Here is a 17,598-nt window from a genome sequence, read left to right as displayed (position 1 = left end):
AATAAGTCGTAAATGTAAGGCGGCAGATTGTAGTGCTGTTTTGGTATTATTTAATTTTGAGACGCAGAAATACTAGCTACACTGAAAAATACGAGTCCGTTTTCGTCGAAAATCCTGTTACATAGTCTTGACCCATTTATAGGATAGTAAGTACACCACGCTACGCGGAACACATTAAAATTAATCGTGCCTACATCTCGCTGGATTTTTCTAGAGAGATACTGAAATCTGTTCCCTGTGAGCTTCAGCAACTTTTATCCGTCCATCTCAAGAAGCTTTTTGTTGCCCGACAAGGAAGGAACGTCCTTTTCTCATGATGCACGGTTCTTACGGTTCTGTTTTTGCTCCGCTGCCTCTACTGCTGCTGGTTGCGTATGAGACCGGCCCTCATGAGCAGCAACGCGTGAGATTACCCGCAAGGAGAGCTGAGCTGCAGAGCTCCCACGAGTTTTTGCCAACACCCGGCGCGGCTGGCTGGCTTGTTGGTACGCTACCGCTTGACGCTGTGGGAACACCCCTTCGCTCCGCAGTTCACACTGACAGACGGACTGAGGGTAACGGGGTGGCACACAGTAACCTTTGGAACAGCAGCGGCACAGACTACCGTAATGAGACACCCATCCAGGTTTCACCAAGAAGTGAAATTATTGAAGAGCTCGTGTTTTGAATGTCGTATTTGTACAAAGCATTTTGTGGTTAAAAATCCTCCCTTATCCAATAAACTTATCGGAACAGTCATTAGTAGATTTAAATTGTTTTGTGTGTCTACATCTACATAAATACTCCACAAGCCACCGTACGGTGCGTGGTAGATGATGCCCTGTACCACAACTAGTCATTTCCTTTCTTGTTTCTCTCGCAGATAGACCGAGGAAAAAACGACTGTCTACAGGCCTCCGCATGAGCCCCCAAATTTCTCGTATCTTCATCTTCGTGGTCTCTACGCGAAATGTATGTTGGCGGCAGTAGGATCGTTTTGCAGTCAGCTTCAAATTCCGGTTCTCTAAACTTTCTCAGTAGTATTCTTCGAAGTGAATGTCTTATTCCCTCCAAGGATTTCCACTTGGGCTCCCGAAGCATATCCGTAACACTTACAACCTGGCCGAACCTACCGGTAACAAATCCAGCAGCTCGCCTCTGTCTTCTTTCAACCCGACCTGATATGATTTTGTAGGTCATGTTTCTGATTAGCTATATGTAAACTGTTACTAGAAAACGTTCAAGTTGGCCGACTTTCAGTCAATTTGTCCTCGTGATGATGCACATATGTACGCCAATACGCTTCACAAAAACAAAACAACAGTGCGGCTGATAATTATTTTTGTCTTTTAGTTTCCACCATGATATACACTAAATAAAAACCAAAACCCTCGGAACGTCGGATTCTAGCAGCATTCGAGACTTATCGAAAAGAGGAGTGCAGCGACATTAAATATGATAATGTTTGCAGTTAGACTATCTGAAAAGGGTGGTGAGAGTGTGTTAAATGTGAAGGTTTCATCATAGTCCGAAGACTGGCTTGATGCAGCTCTCCATGCTGCTCTATCCCGTGCAAGCCTCTTCGTCCTCGAATAACTAGTACAACTCATATCCATTTGAACCTGCTTACTACACACGCCTCTTGGTCTCCCTGTGCAATTTTCAACCTCCACTACTCCTTCCAACACTAAAGTGATGGTTTCCTGATGCCTCAGAACGTGTTAAAGCAACCGGTCCCTTCCTGTAGTAAACTTATGCAACACATTTCTTTTTTCCCCAGTTCTATTCAGCACCTCCTCGTCAATTACGGGATCTAACCATCTGATCTTCAACATTCTTCTGTAGCGCGACATGTCGAAAGCTTCTATTCGCTTCTTGTCTGAACTGCTTATTGTCCACCGTTTCACTTCCGTACGGAGAAAAGATTCGTAATCATTAAATTTGTATTCGATGTTCATAAATTTCTCTTCTGTAGTAACCCTTTCTCTGCTATTTCCAGTCTACATATTATGTACTCACTACTTCGGCCATCATCAGTTATTTTATTATTTATTACCCAAGTAGCGTAACTCATCTACTACTTTTACTGTCTCATCTCCTAATAAAGTTGCAAGACATGAAGTCCTGATGAAGGGAAAATAAACCAACGGAAAAGCAACTTTTACTCCGTCTTTTTAGAGGTATCTGAAAAATCACTGCCGGCCTGTGTGGCCGTGCGGTTCTAGGCGCTTCAGTCTGGAACCGCGTGACGGCTACGATCGCAGGTTCGAATCCTGCCTCGGGCATGGATATGTGTGATGTCCTTAGGTTAGTTAAAGTAGTTCTAAGTTCTAGGGGACTGATGACCACAGATGTAAGTCCCATAGTGCTCAGACCCATTTAAAAAAAAAAAAATCACTGTGATTGTCAACTAGTTGTTAGTTACGTACACAAAACACAGTGCACGCACTTACCTAACCCCTGTTAACAGCCGTATTCCATCGTTGGTACGTCTTTTTAACATATATAGACATATACAACTCGAAACATGGCCCCACATAGCGAATTTTCACTTCATCTGTGTATAATTGTTAACAGTTTCTATGCCCCGTATGTAACAGTATACAGTGCTCAAAATACGAGCTTACGAAATGATGAAACTCAAGCTTACCAATATGGGAGCACTCTTGCTACTGCATTCAGGACTTGATAGTAGAAAGACCACACTACGTCGTCCTTAACAAGTAGAATTAGTCAGATGTAATAGTAATTTCCGGTGTTGCACCAGGGACACCTAGAGGACTATTAATGCTCACCATATACGCGTACGTATACTGTGTGATCAAAAGCATCCTGACACCTGGCTGAAAATGACTGACAATTTTGTGGCGCCCTCCATCGGTAATTTTGGAATTCAATACGGTGTTGGCCCACCCTTAGCCACGATGAAAGCTTCCACTCTCGCAGGCATACATTCAATCAAGCGCTGGAACGGTTCTCGGGGAATGGCAGCCCGTTCTTCACAGAGTGCTGCACTGAGGACAGGTATTGATGTCGCTCGCTGAGGCCTGGCACGAAGTTCAAATGATTCAAATGGCTCTGAGCACTATGGGACCTAAAATCTGAGGTCATCAGTCCCCTAGAACTTAGAACAACTTAAACCTAACTAACCTAAAGACATCACACACATCCATGCCCGAGGCAGGATTCGAACCTGCGACCGTAGCGGTCGCGCGTTTCCAGACTGAAGCGCCTAGAAACGCTCGGCCACAGCGGCCGGCTGGCACGAAGTTCACCTTAGAAACATCCCAAAGGGGTTCTGTAGGATTCAGGTCAGGACTCTGTGCAAGCCAGTCCATTACAGGGATGTTATTGTCGTGTAATCACTCCGTCACAGGCCGTGCATTATGAACAGGTGCTCGATCGCGTTGAAAGATACAATCGCCATCCCCGAATTCCTCTTCAACAGTGAGAGCCAAGAAGGAGCTTAAAACATCAAAGTAGGTCTGTGGTGTGATAGTACCACGCAAAAAAAAGGGATGCAAGCCCCCTCCATGAAAAACACGACCACACCATAACACCACCGCCTCCCAATTTTAGTGTTGACACTACACACACAGGCAGATGACGTCCACCGGGCATTCGCCATACCCACACTCTGCAATCGGATCGCCACATTGTGTACCGTGATCCGCCACTCCTCACAAAGTTTTTGCACTGTTCATTCGTCCAATGTTTACGCTCCTTACACCAAGCGAGGTGTCTTTTGGCATTTACCGGCGTGATATGTGGCTTATGAGCAGCCGCTCGACCACCTCCCGCCTAACTGTCATAGTACTTGCAATGAATCCTGATGCAATTGGGAATTCCTGTGTGATGGGGTGGGTAGATGTCTGCCTAATACACGTTACGACCCTCTTCAAATGTCGGCGGTCTCTGTCAGTCAACAGACGAGGTCGGCCTGTACGCTTTTGTGCTGCACATGTCCCTTCCCGTTTTCACTTCACTATCACATTGCAAACAGTGGACCTAGGGATGATGAGGAGTGTGGAAATATCGCGTACAGACGTATGACACAAGCGACACCCAATCACCTGACCACTTTCGAAGTCCACGAGTTCCGCGGAGTGCCCCTTTCTGCTCTCTCACTATGTCTAATGAATATTGAGGTCCATGATATGGAGTACCTGGCAGTAGGTAGCGACGCAATGGACCTAATATGAAAAATGTGTGTTTTAGGGGGTGTCCGAATACTTTTTATCACACAGTGTATTACTTCCTCCTACTTGTAAGCCGCGAAAAGACCGTGAAGATAAAATCAGAGATTCGAGCCCACACAGAGACTAGCAGCAATCGCTTTTCCCGCCAATCATTCTTGATTTGAACAGGAAAGGAAGGAATGACAGTAGTACACAGCTGCCCGGAGTGGCCATGCGGTTTGAGGCTCCTGTCACGGATTGCGCAGCCCCTCTCGCCGGAGGTTCGAGTCCTCCGTCGGGCATGGATGTGTGTGTTGTTCTTAGTTTAAGTCGTGTGTAAGTCTGGGGACCGGTTACCTCAGCAGGTTGGTCCCTTATGAATTCACACACATTTGAACATTTTTGAACTATCACACGAAGGTGGATTGCGGAGTATAGATTTAGATACAGATGTAGATGAGTGTACAATTTCTTTGAGAAATAATGCACCGTCCTCGGGAATCTTATGAATTTCAGAACTGTTCTTTCCACGCATCTGTTTTCTCATGACTGAAAACAACAGACTACGCAGAGAAACAAGTGACCGCTACAGTTATCCGCCGAATGGCTTCACAGAAGTGCCGGCCGTATGTGGAGCCCTCCAGCCACTGGGTGCATTCGGTAGTTCCTTAGGCGGACGTAAGACTCTCTCTCTGCAGTGTTTGGCCGCAGCGCACGTGCTGTATTTCCTGATTCGCATTCTTATACCAACTCTTCTCCTGTTTGGTGGCGTCCATACAGAGACACAATGTCTTTTGCGCAGCACGTGCTTCCCATTCTGTCGGCTGATATTTCAGTAACGCTGCGCACGAACCCCTGACTCGCCCGGCTTGCAAAAACAGACAGGGAACCAACAAGAGGAGGACACGACCGTGTCGGCAGGGGTGTGGGACCGTACAGGCCTCACCATCTGCCTCTGGTGTTCGTTGCAAAGCTGTCTAACAGTGAGGTGACCTTTCCACCTAGCAAACTTTCTGCGTTCTAATACCGCCTGATCCTTCCATGTCCCATCACATTTTTACTATCTCCAGTGACCTAGAATGGCCCAATCGGCTACCAATATCCATCTCCCCCACGTTACATCCAATGCGTTTTTATGCCACATTACATGTACGTCTTCACTTTTACATGCCGCTTTCATACGATTACCTTATTGAATGTCAAGAGATGATTTAACATACTCATTAAACAGGACCGAATGGATATCCAGACAGATGTTATCTTCCACTTCTTCCGCCTGATATGAGTCAGTATTTTTTTATAATTTTTTAATGCTTCTGATCACATATTGGAAGATACTGTGTAAGATCACAAATGCCTTGAGCAACACAATCAGCATTGTTACACAATTTCAAAAGACCACAAAACCAAGTACCCTCTTACATCAGCTGTGTAACAAATGATGGTAACTTCGTTTAGATCTTTGCTCTTTCTTGATCTGGACAGCCTAGTATTCCCGAAGGCTCTTCTGAAATGAACACAAGCAGCTACGAACATGAACATCAACATCTCGTTAAGACATATCTAATTATCGCTGCAAAGTTCGTTTCACACTTTGTCATCCATCTGAGAGCTACAAAATACAAAGTCACACTTGTGTTATCATCAAGGTGCGAAAGATACAACCCAGATTTGTCCTGCGTCAAATTCCAAAGCTTAGAGCCGTGCGAGGTGGCGTAGTGGTTAGCACATTGGACTCTTTTTGCGAATATTCATTAGTTATATTAGCTTTCCTCCAAAATTTAGAATAGCGGAGATACTGAAGCAGCGATGATTATAATAATACACACACACTTACAATGAAGTTATAAACAGTTGTAGTACTGGAAAAAAGACTTGAGACCTATTAGTGAAAAGTCAACAAAGAAATTGTCGTATACTAAAAAGAAGAAAGTTACTTACGAAAAAATGATAACCAAAGTGACGTGAGAAATTACGAGTGGACACTCAACGTTAATGTGAGTTCTGCTTTGGTACTAAGGGCAGACTCATACTCAGAAAATGAACTTTCGGGAGAGATCTGGGAGGCCCGTACTGCCGTCCTGCGCCACGGTCCTTGTGAAGGTGGTTTGCCACTGCCTTTCTCTTACCCGTTAACAAGTGTCAAGTGCGTATCTGTCTCGTGTGGGTGAAGCTGAAGAGTAGCAGTCAGTGTTGTGTCTGCATTGTTATCGATGTAGGCAAGGGAGAGGGTACTGCCTGGCGCAAGCACATCCTACACCGGTCGACTAGCACCAAGGGGACCGCCGAATTTTGTGTCCCCATCCGACGGACGATTCACCATCAACAGTGCCACATGCAGTACTAAAGGCAGCAAAGTGTATACATTCTTCAGCGTTTTTCTTAGTAATGACAGGCAATAACCGAACTAAAGCTTGGTAATTCTTCTTTAACTTAATTCTTTGGACTAATGTCTTTCCTCACCCTACAAACTTCAGTTAGTATGAAGTTACATTCACACGACGCCTTTTACACGATGTAAGTGGCGCAATGGTTAACCTGCTGAACACGAGGGATCGAATCCCTATTTCTTCATCCAGATTCAGAATTTCCGCAGTGCCCCTAATTCGATTAAGGCGAGTGATGGGATGGTCCCTTTTAAAACGACATAACTTCCATCTCCAATTTTGAACTCCCCGTCTCGATGGGGCGTTAAACCTTACTACCTTAATTCCTTCCTCCCTTCTTTTCGTTTCCCTTTTACTGACACACGTGAACAAAATTTGACACGTCATAATTGGATGGATAGACGTAATGAATGCGTTTACACGTTGCGTCAATAGGCTTGCGATCAACATCAACTGTCACATAAGATTTTGGTACTCCGTTTGCAGAACTGACACTCCATTTACTATAAATTTGCATGGTCTTGATCGTAATAAAAACAATATTGTTTTTATTTTATATTGCGACCAAGACTGTTAAAATGTGAGATAAAAAATGACACAGATCACTGTGTCTCCCTCAACTGAAAATATCAAACCTCACAGATATTGCTATTCTCCAGGCAATATGACATTAACTATAATGCATATCTGGCAAAGTAACGATTCGTTACCTGAAAACCGAAGGTTGTTACCCACATTCGAGGCTGGAACTCTGTATCTGTAAACAAAATAGTTCTGCGAGTGTTGCTGTAACTGTAAAATACACGAGGGACAGTCGCAGTAACTAGGTATATTAGGAGTGTTTTGTTACATTTCTCTTGAGGTGAGATTGTTTCATTTTAGTACGTCCAAGAAGAGTAGAGTTACATCATTTGGTAACTTACATCCTGCTGAGAAATTGTAAAACTCCTGAAACGAACAAAGATATTCGTTGTCAGTATCACGTATTTCTATGTCAGTAGTTTGATAGGAATTTTCATTACGCTTGTGCTTTTGAACTGATTTTTACAGTATAATGAATTCAATAGAAGATTTCTTTTTATCTAGGCGTACCCGTCAGAAGCACCCAAAAACACACTTCTAAAGATGCAGGCTGATTACTCTTCGCGGGTATCCGTTAAACAGCGAGCAAAATTCCTATCAAGCATTGGAAACTACGCGCTTTGACACAGATGTTTTCTACAAACATGGCATGCGCGTATTACAGGCCTTCTTTCTGCTGTTGAAAGCGTACAGCCTATGCACATTGTTGGACAGGAAGAGCATTGTGCGCATTTCTCTCTGTGAATAGTGTGAAGTTCTTCTGTCTGCATTTTTATTTCAATTCTCTGTCTGCTGCGCTTCTGAGTCGGAATTGGGTGAAACATAGCCAGAAAAGTGCCGTTTTTAGAAACTATAGACCCCTAGGCTGGAACTATGTTTCAGGTCCCACCAGCGGAAATTTTACGATAATCCGCCGTTTGGAGCAGTTTTCGACTGAAAAACCTCTAACACAGTTTACAGGCTCATCATTTCTTTACAATTTCACTCTACAGTGATATGATATAATGAATTATTAACTTTAAAAATGGAAATCATTGAAATAATTAATCAACGCCTTTTATTAACATAACTACGAACAACAACAGTTTTTAAAGAAAGGGACCAAAATTTCAGACTTTTGTACACGAGAAAAATCACACTTATAAATTTAAAAATGAGCTTCGGACATGTCCGAAAGAATGGACACCACCCATTCATCTAATTGATTCGCCTTGATGGGCAATGAATCCACCACTTGCAGTGCAGATGCACGAGTACGTTCGACGTCGTGTGGGAATCTCAAAGTAGCGAGCGCGGAGGACATGGACGACGACAGTGCGTAGGTGGCTCTAGGTGGGAATGTGGATCGGCATAGAGGGGTGCCGAGACAGTCCGCGCAGTAGCGACGAACAGTGTGTCCAGGTGGCGCAGTGGTTGACGTAATTACCTAATAAGCAGGACATCTCCGGTTCAAATCCCGATCAGGCATAAATTTTCAGTCGCCGCCGCTGATACCGCATAAAGTCCCCATGCAGCTGATATAAATACTTTCCTTTCCTTTCTCTCCTCTCCACCTTCAGTATACACAATATGGAAGCAGTAAAAGTAAAAAAGCAGCGCTCCGTCTTCAGGCCACAAGTATCCCATCGGGACCATCCGATCGCCAGGTCATCCTCAGTTGAGGATGCGGATAGGAGGGGCGTGTGGTCAGCACACCGCTCTCCCGGTCGTCATGATAGTTTTCTGTGACTGGAGCTGCTGCTATTCGGTCGAGTACCTCTTCAGTTGGCATCACGAGGCTGAGTGCATCCCGAAAAACGGCAATAGCGCATGGCGGCCTGGATGGTCACCCATCCAAGTGCCGGCCACGCCCGACAGCGCTTAATTTCAGTGATCTCACGGGAACCGGTGTATCCACTGCGGCAAGGCCGTTGCCGACAAAAGTAAGAGGAGACAATATTACGACAGAACAAGTAACTTACATGGAATGCTGAACTACATTTCAAACTGACACACACGTGAACGACACTATTTTCAACATAGTCGCCGAGTCTCTGTAAACAACCGTCGAAACCTCCTACCAACCGTTCAGGCCGTCGACGACAGAAATCCTCTCCTTGCTCACGGAACCATTCGAGAAACGTCCTCATTGTAGGAAAATTTCTTGGCCCCTACCCCCCAAAAAAGTTATTTTCGAATGCCGAAAGATGCCAATCTCAGGGTGCAATATCTGGGCTTCCAGATCACCATCGCCCACATCTGCGCGGCCTTGATCAGATTGTTGGCATAATTTCAGTACGGCTGGATGCGTAATACCGCCAGCATTTCACGGCGTATCTCTGTGCAGTTTAGACGATTTGCCCTCAAGAATCGTAATGTTCCACGTGCTTCTACTTTGGAGGACGTTTTCAGTTGCCACACCACTTCAGTCGCACACTGTGACACACCTTTTATTCGTACCGCAGTGGAACTCTTCGTGCAGGAAACCCAGAAGATCTTCTGTCTCCCGAGAATTTGCCACTCCTACTTCGCAATCGTGTTAGCGTGGGATGGTATGGGTAACATACTTTCTGATCTCGCAACATATTACGACCACAGAAGTATCTTTTATATAAATACATAGTATTTTCCTTAAAAAATCTTAATTTGACTTTCGATATTTCTGCTGTCACGTCGCGCTGAGGATCTTAAAATGTTCTCCACAACGAATAAAGTTATTTCAAAAGTCGTTTTCCCCAGCGTCAAGAGTTTCAGAATCAGCATCTGGGGGCAGGAAGTAAAAAAATGTATGCATCTGGAAGACGGACGGATGACATGAGACGATGAGCGAATCGGGTTCCAGCGTAATCGAACTTACTTCAAACTGCCGCATTTCCGTTACGCATTTCTTTTTAAAACAAATGACAACTAAAGTGCCAAGTGTTTGCGCGGGATCCATTGGGAATGTGACCTGAGGGAGTGCGTGCGAAGTTTTGAGCCATGAATGCTGACTTAATTCATATCAGCTGTCCGCTAAAAAATTCAGCAGGACACGCTCGTACAAAGTAATTAGGTATACGCCTTTTAAGATTATAAGAGGGCTCATACCACAGTGCTGAAACGTAGGCATAGCCTTAATTTAAATGGTTTTGGTATGGACCCGTCCGTGCTGCTCAACTCAAGGCTACAGCCTAGATAGACTGTGCGTAAAAGCGGCCCTGGCCGGAAATTTGCCTCAGCACGCTGGGAAAACTGCGAAAAAACTACACCGAGACAGACGTGCAGCAGAGACTAACGGTCATTAACGCGCCGCGCGAATTGGTTCCGGATATGACTCACTGTCAGTTGGCCGTCTCTCCACCTTCTGCGCTCTGCACATTATCCTAAAGTCTTACTCAATATTACGACCCAGCAGTAAAAGAATAACCAGTAACGTTGCCATAACCATTGAGCTGTACTTTTTCGGAATTTCAAGATTAGGCTGATATAGTCCGTCTCGTCAAGTTTTCGTAGCGCGCCTGTCTCCGGGCTGTGACGTAACGCTATTGTCCTGTTGTAGAAACGTCAACTGTCGCCTTCCGCGGTTTCCCTGGTAACGTTACGTCACATGCCACGCCGAGCTATCGTCGCAGTGTATCAGGTAAGCGCGTCACATTCCGCTAGCTACGTTGTAGGCGACCGCAACTGGCGAATTTGTCGGGCGGCCGTTGCGGAAGGTCGAGCACGGAATCCCTGCCACTACTGAACTCCAAAACTGGCTAGTAAATCGCAGTAGTCTAACTATCTGCATAGCTGCCATGGGCAGTTTTTCAGTTAAAGTCAAAAAGATTCATAACTGTATAGGTCCCTGTTACATATCCACACTCTTCATTGTCTCAGGTACAGTAAATGGAATGAAGTGACGTCACAAGCTCAACACGATGTTTATGTTCTCTCTTCACGACCGACACAGTGCCATAATTACATCCCGTGCTACGTTTTATTGCTACTAATAATTGTGATTTCTTCGTCTGTGGCTTTATGCTCACCTTGCACTCGTTGGATAGTTGGTTGATTTGGGGGAAAGAGGACCAAACAGAGAGGTCATCAGTGTCATCGGATTAGGGAAGGAAGTCGGCCGTGATGTTTCAAAGGAACCATCCCGGCATTTACCTGAAACGATTTAGGGAAATCACGGAGAACCTAAATCAGGATGGCCGGAAGCGGGTTTGAACCGTTGTCCTCCCAAATGCAAGTCCAGTGTGCCATCAGGTGCGCCACCTCGCTCGGTCCTTGTACCGGGTGAAGTTGATTTTGGAACACTAGCTCTTAGTGACGTCACCTCTTTGTGTACGATGTGAATCTTATTTCTTTACGGCTTTGTTAATTTCAATATTTTCGCAAGTTTTGAAGCAAATTATTTCTCAAGCTCCTCGCTGTAACAGAGAAAAATATGGTATTTTCCGTTTTGGCGGTAATTCTGATATTACGACGAATTATCAGTCCGTTCGTCCACGAGAGCCAAAGAGCAGTAGATACCGTCTCTCAGATATATACCCTTTTCATTCACTTCCGGAAGGCGTCCAATACAGTTTCGCACTGCTGCGTGGTGAACAAAATACGAGCGTGCGGAATATCGGATCCATTGTCGGATTGGATTGAAGAATTTCGGAACGGAGAGAAATCTTCAGGTGTTAAAGCAACTTTGCGCGCAGCCAAAGGGAGTGTTATGCATTGTCGTTATGTGCAGACTGTTAGTCTTAAAGGAAAAATGAACATGAGCTGTTTGTAGGAAATTTAATGTAGTTAAATTCTGTACTGGAATAATTTTTGGATAGTAGCCGTAGTTTTCGAGTTACCGTATTCAAGAAAAGCGTAGAAAAGTGACCTTCAAATGCAGCCCCACTCCCACACTCATTCTTCATCGGTTAGGATTCCTAGTATGTTGTTCATACCAAATCCTCCTACCACTGTACAAAAGTCTGCGACTGTACGAATTATTTCCTGCAATCGACCTATTTTGCGCTTCATTGACTGGCTTTATTGCGCCACAAGCTTAGTCGAGCACTTACAAACTGCAAAACCGTCGTTTCTGTAAACTGTACCTAACAATTCTGTAAATTTTAAGAGCATAAAATAAACAACTACGTCGTTGTATTGGTCAGGCCATCAGGCTATGAAACTACTGTGCTTGTAATGGGTAAGTTTGGATCGAACTGTCAACGTAATTAGTTTTACTGTAACGTGTACAAAAGTCGTTTTTCCTTTATCACCATAACAGGCACATTTAAATTAATAACGGTAACGAAATAACCGACTATGCAGGTGGCGTAATAGCCGAATCAACTGAGACCAGTAAAGGTCACATATCGGGAATAGTTGGTGTAGTCGGAAATTTTTGTATAGTGGTAGGAGGGAGTGCCACGAGCAACACACTAGAAATCCTGACATAAAGGATGACCGTGGAGTGGAGGTGCGTTTGAAGATCACTTTTGTACGTTTTTCTTGAATCACTCGAAAACCGCGGCCTCCAGCGAAAACTTATCCCAGTATCCGAAAGAGCAGACACCATATCCATATAAGTATACAGGGTGAAAAGTATTTAAATCGTCAAACTCTGAGAGGTTGTAGGGGACATCAAAACAAATGTTTTTCCCTTATGTCATTTTTTTCCTATGAGGAGTATTTAAACTGGTAGAGGAAGATTTCTCTGGTGGCAAATTAATTAAACCAACAAACACTTTTCCATTTTTTTTATGACCAAGAGACAACACATTAACACAACCCAATTTTAATTACAGTAGATTTTCGAAAATGCCTCCGTTGACACGTAAACAAAAGTTACACTGTCAGATCATGTTCTGTCTGACACGGGCAAAAACCCCAGGAGCATCCTGAATTGTTCCTGCTGCTGCTACTATCCGGGCAACCAGATCCTCTTTTGATGCAATAGGAGTTGCGTAAACAAGGTTGAGCATCTCTCCCCACACAAAAAAGTCCAGATGGGACATATCTGGGTATCGAGCAGTCCATGGTACAGGACCAGCCCTGCCAATTCACGTTTTTGGGAACCGTCGGACCAAGAATCGACTCACACGACGACTGAAATGTGCCGTCGCCCCGTCATGTTGGAACCACATGCGTTGTCTTGTAGGGAGCGGGATGTCTTCCAGCAATTCTGGCAATGCTCTGGCGAGAAAATTGTAATAGTTCCAGCCATTTAATGGCCTAGGTAGCAGATACGGCCGAATTAAACAGTCCCAACAACACCGACCCACACATTAACGAAGAACCGCACTTGATGAGCGCTAGTAACTGTGGCATGTGAGTTATCCTCACTCCTAACATGCGAATTGTGCATGTTGAAGACTCCATCACGCCCGAACGTTGCTTCATCGGTAAATAACACAGAGGATGGAATTGTAGGATGCATTTCACACTGTTCCAGGTACCACTGCGAAAATTGGGCTCTGGGTGGATAATCAACTGGTTCCAGGTTGTGGACACGCTGTAAGCGAAATGAACGTAAGAATTGCTCTCGAAGGACTGTTCTTACATTCGTCTGATTCGTCCCCATAGTGCTGACTGAAGGATCCCGCTCCACACGCTGCAAGACAGCTTCCTCAAATTTCAGCTTTCTTACCGTACGACGGCGTCCCTGTCCAGGTAACCTGCTAAATGAGCCAGTCTCACGCGGACGTTGGTACACAGCAGCAAAGGTTGTATGATGCGGGATACGGCGATTAGGATATTGTTGTTGACAAACCCGCTGTGCAGCTCGTCCGTTGTGGTGCGCTACGTAGTACGCACCAACCATATCAGTGTACTCACTCCAGGTGTATCGCTCCATTAGTAAACAGAGACAATGCACTACTACACTGATGGACAGCAGTTGCCTACAACTGAAGAGCGTAATACGCTCTCTAACGACTGAAGATCGTAATATGGCCTCTAACAACTGAAGAGCGTAATACGGCCTCCACCGGTTTAAATAATCCTCATAGGAAAAAATGACATTAGGGAAAGATATTTGTTTTGATGTCCCCTACAACCTCCCAGAGTTTGTCGTTTTAAATAATTTTCACCCTGTATAGTTCTGGCAATACCGACCATGATCTTCTTCTGTACGGATACACACATATTACCCGAACTCTTACGGGACTTGGTAAGAACGTCTTCCGCGAGTAATGAGTGTGTTGGGTAGGGACACTACGAATGCGGTTTGTGGACATATAAGGTGAGAATGTGGGTCTCGCGGGAGGCGTACACGAGATAGTCCCTGCAGTCGCACTCTCCTCTGTGCCCTCGGTGGCTCAGATGGATAGAGCGTCTGCCATGTAAGCAGGAGATCCCGGGTTCGAGTCCCGGTCGGGGCACACATTTCCGCCAGTCCATGTTGATATATATCAACTCCCGTCAGCAGCTGAAGGTATTAATATATAATTCTAATTTCTAGCAAGGACTTGTCGAATCCATGACGCAGAATCACTACCGTATTGCTTTCCCTTGGTGGACGAAAACGCCATTAAGCAAGTGCTTATAGTTTATTTTTTCAATCATAAGTGTAGCTTGGCACTCCGTTCGTGGGACGACTGTAAGGGATTTTGCCTATTGTACCACTGGAGTGTCCTTCGTGCAAAGTGTTCAGCGGCAGTCAACACGACGACGGGAAACCAAACGAGTCCTTCCTGTTGAGCCTTTGACCCCGGGGTCGAGTTGACGCCACCAACCAACGCCATCACTGCGGAGCGGCCGGCGCGGGTGGCGGTGGTCAGTGAAAGTGGACTCGCCAGCCCCCGCCGCCCCCGCCACCGCCACCACCAGCGCGAGGTGGCCTTACTGTTCCGCTGCCACTTTCTCCATCGGGGCTGGCCGATCTGCTTTCACCCCGCACATCTGCGGTCACTGCGCTTCTGCAACCGCGCCGTTTAACACCTCTGCAGCCTGGCGCAAAGTGCTGCCACTTCTCGTATGTAGGCGTGAAATCGTCCGCCGGGCTCAGGCAACACTGCTGTTGTGCGTTCCCTTCGTTGGTGCTCGGAGCTTTCGTGGTGTCGCGCGGGATCCCAGTCGCCGTCGCGGCCGTAATCCAAGCACTCCTAGCGATGCGTGGCGGCCGGGATAAACTACGTGACCAAATCTTCCGCAGATTTACCGAAAGTCGTTTATTGACTGATCCCGATTTTCTTCTGCACTGTCTGTTTTGCTACAAAACCGGTCTAAATGACGGTCGCTAACGTCGCTTTGATTTGCGATAAAATCTTCAGTACTCCTGCGCCACTAATAGATGCCCTGCAACAATCTAACTACTTCTGAAAAGATCCCGAAATCCAAAAACTGGGTTCCTGATCGTGTCATCCACCTACCAGATATTTTTACAGTGCTTACGCTGGGCTGTACGTAATTTTAAAGCACTAGAACAGATGCGACGAGACAAAGCGATGATGTTTCTCATCTCCTCTGATGCCTGTAATTACTCTACAAGTCGTTCATTAATGTAGTGAGGAGACAAGGTTTTGTAGAATATACGAGATGCTTTTCTTACGCTGCGACAGCAAATGCGGCGGTATTCTGCTGTGTACCTGGGCACAAGGGGTTAGAAGGAAAAGAGGAAGCTGACGCTGTAGCCAGGGTGGCAGTGATGCGAATGTGCCATCCCGATAATGGCTGTGAACTCGCTGTTGGTCCAGAAAATGACGCATCACTGAGAAAAAGAGGAGCTGCAGGAGAGAGACAACAAGTTTCAGGCGATAAAACCCACTGCACGTCCGTGGCGTTCCTCCTTCCGGTCACACAGGCGGATCGAAGTCCCACTCACACATCTTAGTACGCACCATTCCGTATGGCGTTTAGCTCCGGCGGGAGAAATCATCCGTTTGTCATACCTGTAGCGTTCATATTACGGAACGTCATAATTTAGTACAGTACCACTCATATTCTATGGAGAGCGTAGCGGTAGGTTTACGTCAGGATCTCAAAGTGCGACGGACTATTAATACAATTTAAGCAACTACGTGCGAACTCGATAACAAAGATATACAGACTGTATTAAGCTACGGCAAAGAGATAATTATTCCATATTGGACAATGGAAGAGAGATGTTCTATGTCGGACTGAGAGGAGATTGTTGGATGCCGCCATCAAGGCAGTAATTTATGTTTTATGGTATGGAAGAAAATAAATACATATAAAAGCACAAAAGAAGTATCAGGTGTGTAGAGTTCATAACCCTTAATCATTTCAAAAGAAATATTCAGTGATTATAAAGACGCAAGTCGTTCGGAAGTGTTGTGTTGTTTGATGATGCGAACCTGCAGTTTTACACGGTTTTGGGATTCGTCGAGTATATTTCTCCGACGACCTAAATAATTTCGCGAACTAAAGTTGGACGCCACATTCCATACATATGACACAGCATAGCACTTGGCTGTACCAATCGATTTCCGGAGTGCGATAAATTATCTTTAGCGATTTCAGGTGGAGAAGTTCCAGCAAGGAGACTCAACGATATCTGCTGCTGCGAAACGCATATGGTATTACTGTATTCTTTAACTTACGGAGAACAGTAAGCAGTATAGACTTCATAACCACCGCAAACATAATTAAAAGGACTTAAATAACAGGAGTGCCACGCGGGATTAGCCGAGTGGTCTGAAGCACTGCAGTCATGGACTATTCGGCTCTTCCTGGCCTAGGTTCGAGTCTTCCCTCGGGCATAGGTGTGTGTTTGTCCTTGGGATAATTTAGGTTAAGTAGTGTGTAAGCGTAGGGACCGATGACCTTAGCAGTTAAGTCCCATAAGATTTCACACACATTTGAACATTTTTGAACAGGAGCAAACAGTGAAAAGGAATTGCTAAACCAAACCATAAATAAAAATCAATTAATAGTAATACGCAATCACATTAATAAAACGCTCATTAAATAATAATAATAAAAAAGCACTCCGTCTTCAGGCCACGAGTGGCCTACCGGGGCCATCCGACCGCCGTGTCAGCCTCAGAGGAGGATGTGGATAGGAGGGGCGTGGGGTCAGCACACCGCTCTCCCGGTCGTTATGATGGTATTCTTGACCGAAGCCGCTACTATTCGGTCGAGTAGCTCCTCAATTGGCATCACGAGGTTGAGTGCACCCCGAAAAATGGCAACAGCGCATGGCGGCCCGGACGGTCACCCATCCAAGTTCCGACCACGCCCGACACCGCTTAACTTCGGTGATCTCACGGGAACCGGTGTATTCACTGCGGTAAGGCAGTTGCCTTCATTAAATAATAGAGAGAATAAAAAATAAGAAGTTTAAAACTCCATCCTACACTCTCAGTTTGGAGTCTTTAGTGTGTTGGCATATCCTTATTAGTTCAGTGATCAGCCAATTTCTTCTGTATTAGCTTACATCATCATTCTTTCTTTTCTCTTGTAATTAATTGTAATAGAACTGACAATTTCATACATGTTCTAGTGTGTGTGTGTGTGTGTGTGTGTGTGTGTGTGTGTGTGTGTGAGAGAGAGAGAGAGAGAGAGAGAGAGAGAGAGAG

At 45.2% G+C, this 17,598-nt stretch overlaps 1 non-coding gene and 1 pseudogene across 1 annotated transcript; one reads left to right on the top strand and one right to left on the bottom strand.

Annotated features, from left to right (window-relative positions):
• Nucleotides 1–14,364: 14,364 nt before the first annotated feature.
• On the top strand, nt 14,365–14,439 carry Trnat-ugu. Its single transcript has one exon. It is a non-coding gene; the product is annotated as a tRNA-Thr (tRNA).
• Nucleotides 14,440–17,205: 2,766 nt separating this feature from the next.
• On the bottom strand, nt 17,206–17,323 carry LOC124712661 (annotated as a pseudogene).
• Between the last annotated feature and the right edge of the window lie 275 nt (nt 17,324–17,598).

Source organism: Schistocerca piceifrons, chromosome 8 (assembly GCF_021461385.2).
Source record: "Schistocerca piceifrons isolate TAMUIC-IGC-003096 chromosome 8, iqSchPice1.1, whole genome shotgun sequence".
Classification (NCBI taxonomy): Eukaryota; Metazoa; Arthropoda; class Insecta; order Orthoptera; family Acrididae; genus Schistocerca; species Schistocerca piceifrons.
Note: the sequence above shows the minus strand (reverse complement) of the source record. Positions and strands in the feature narration are given on the sequence as shown.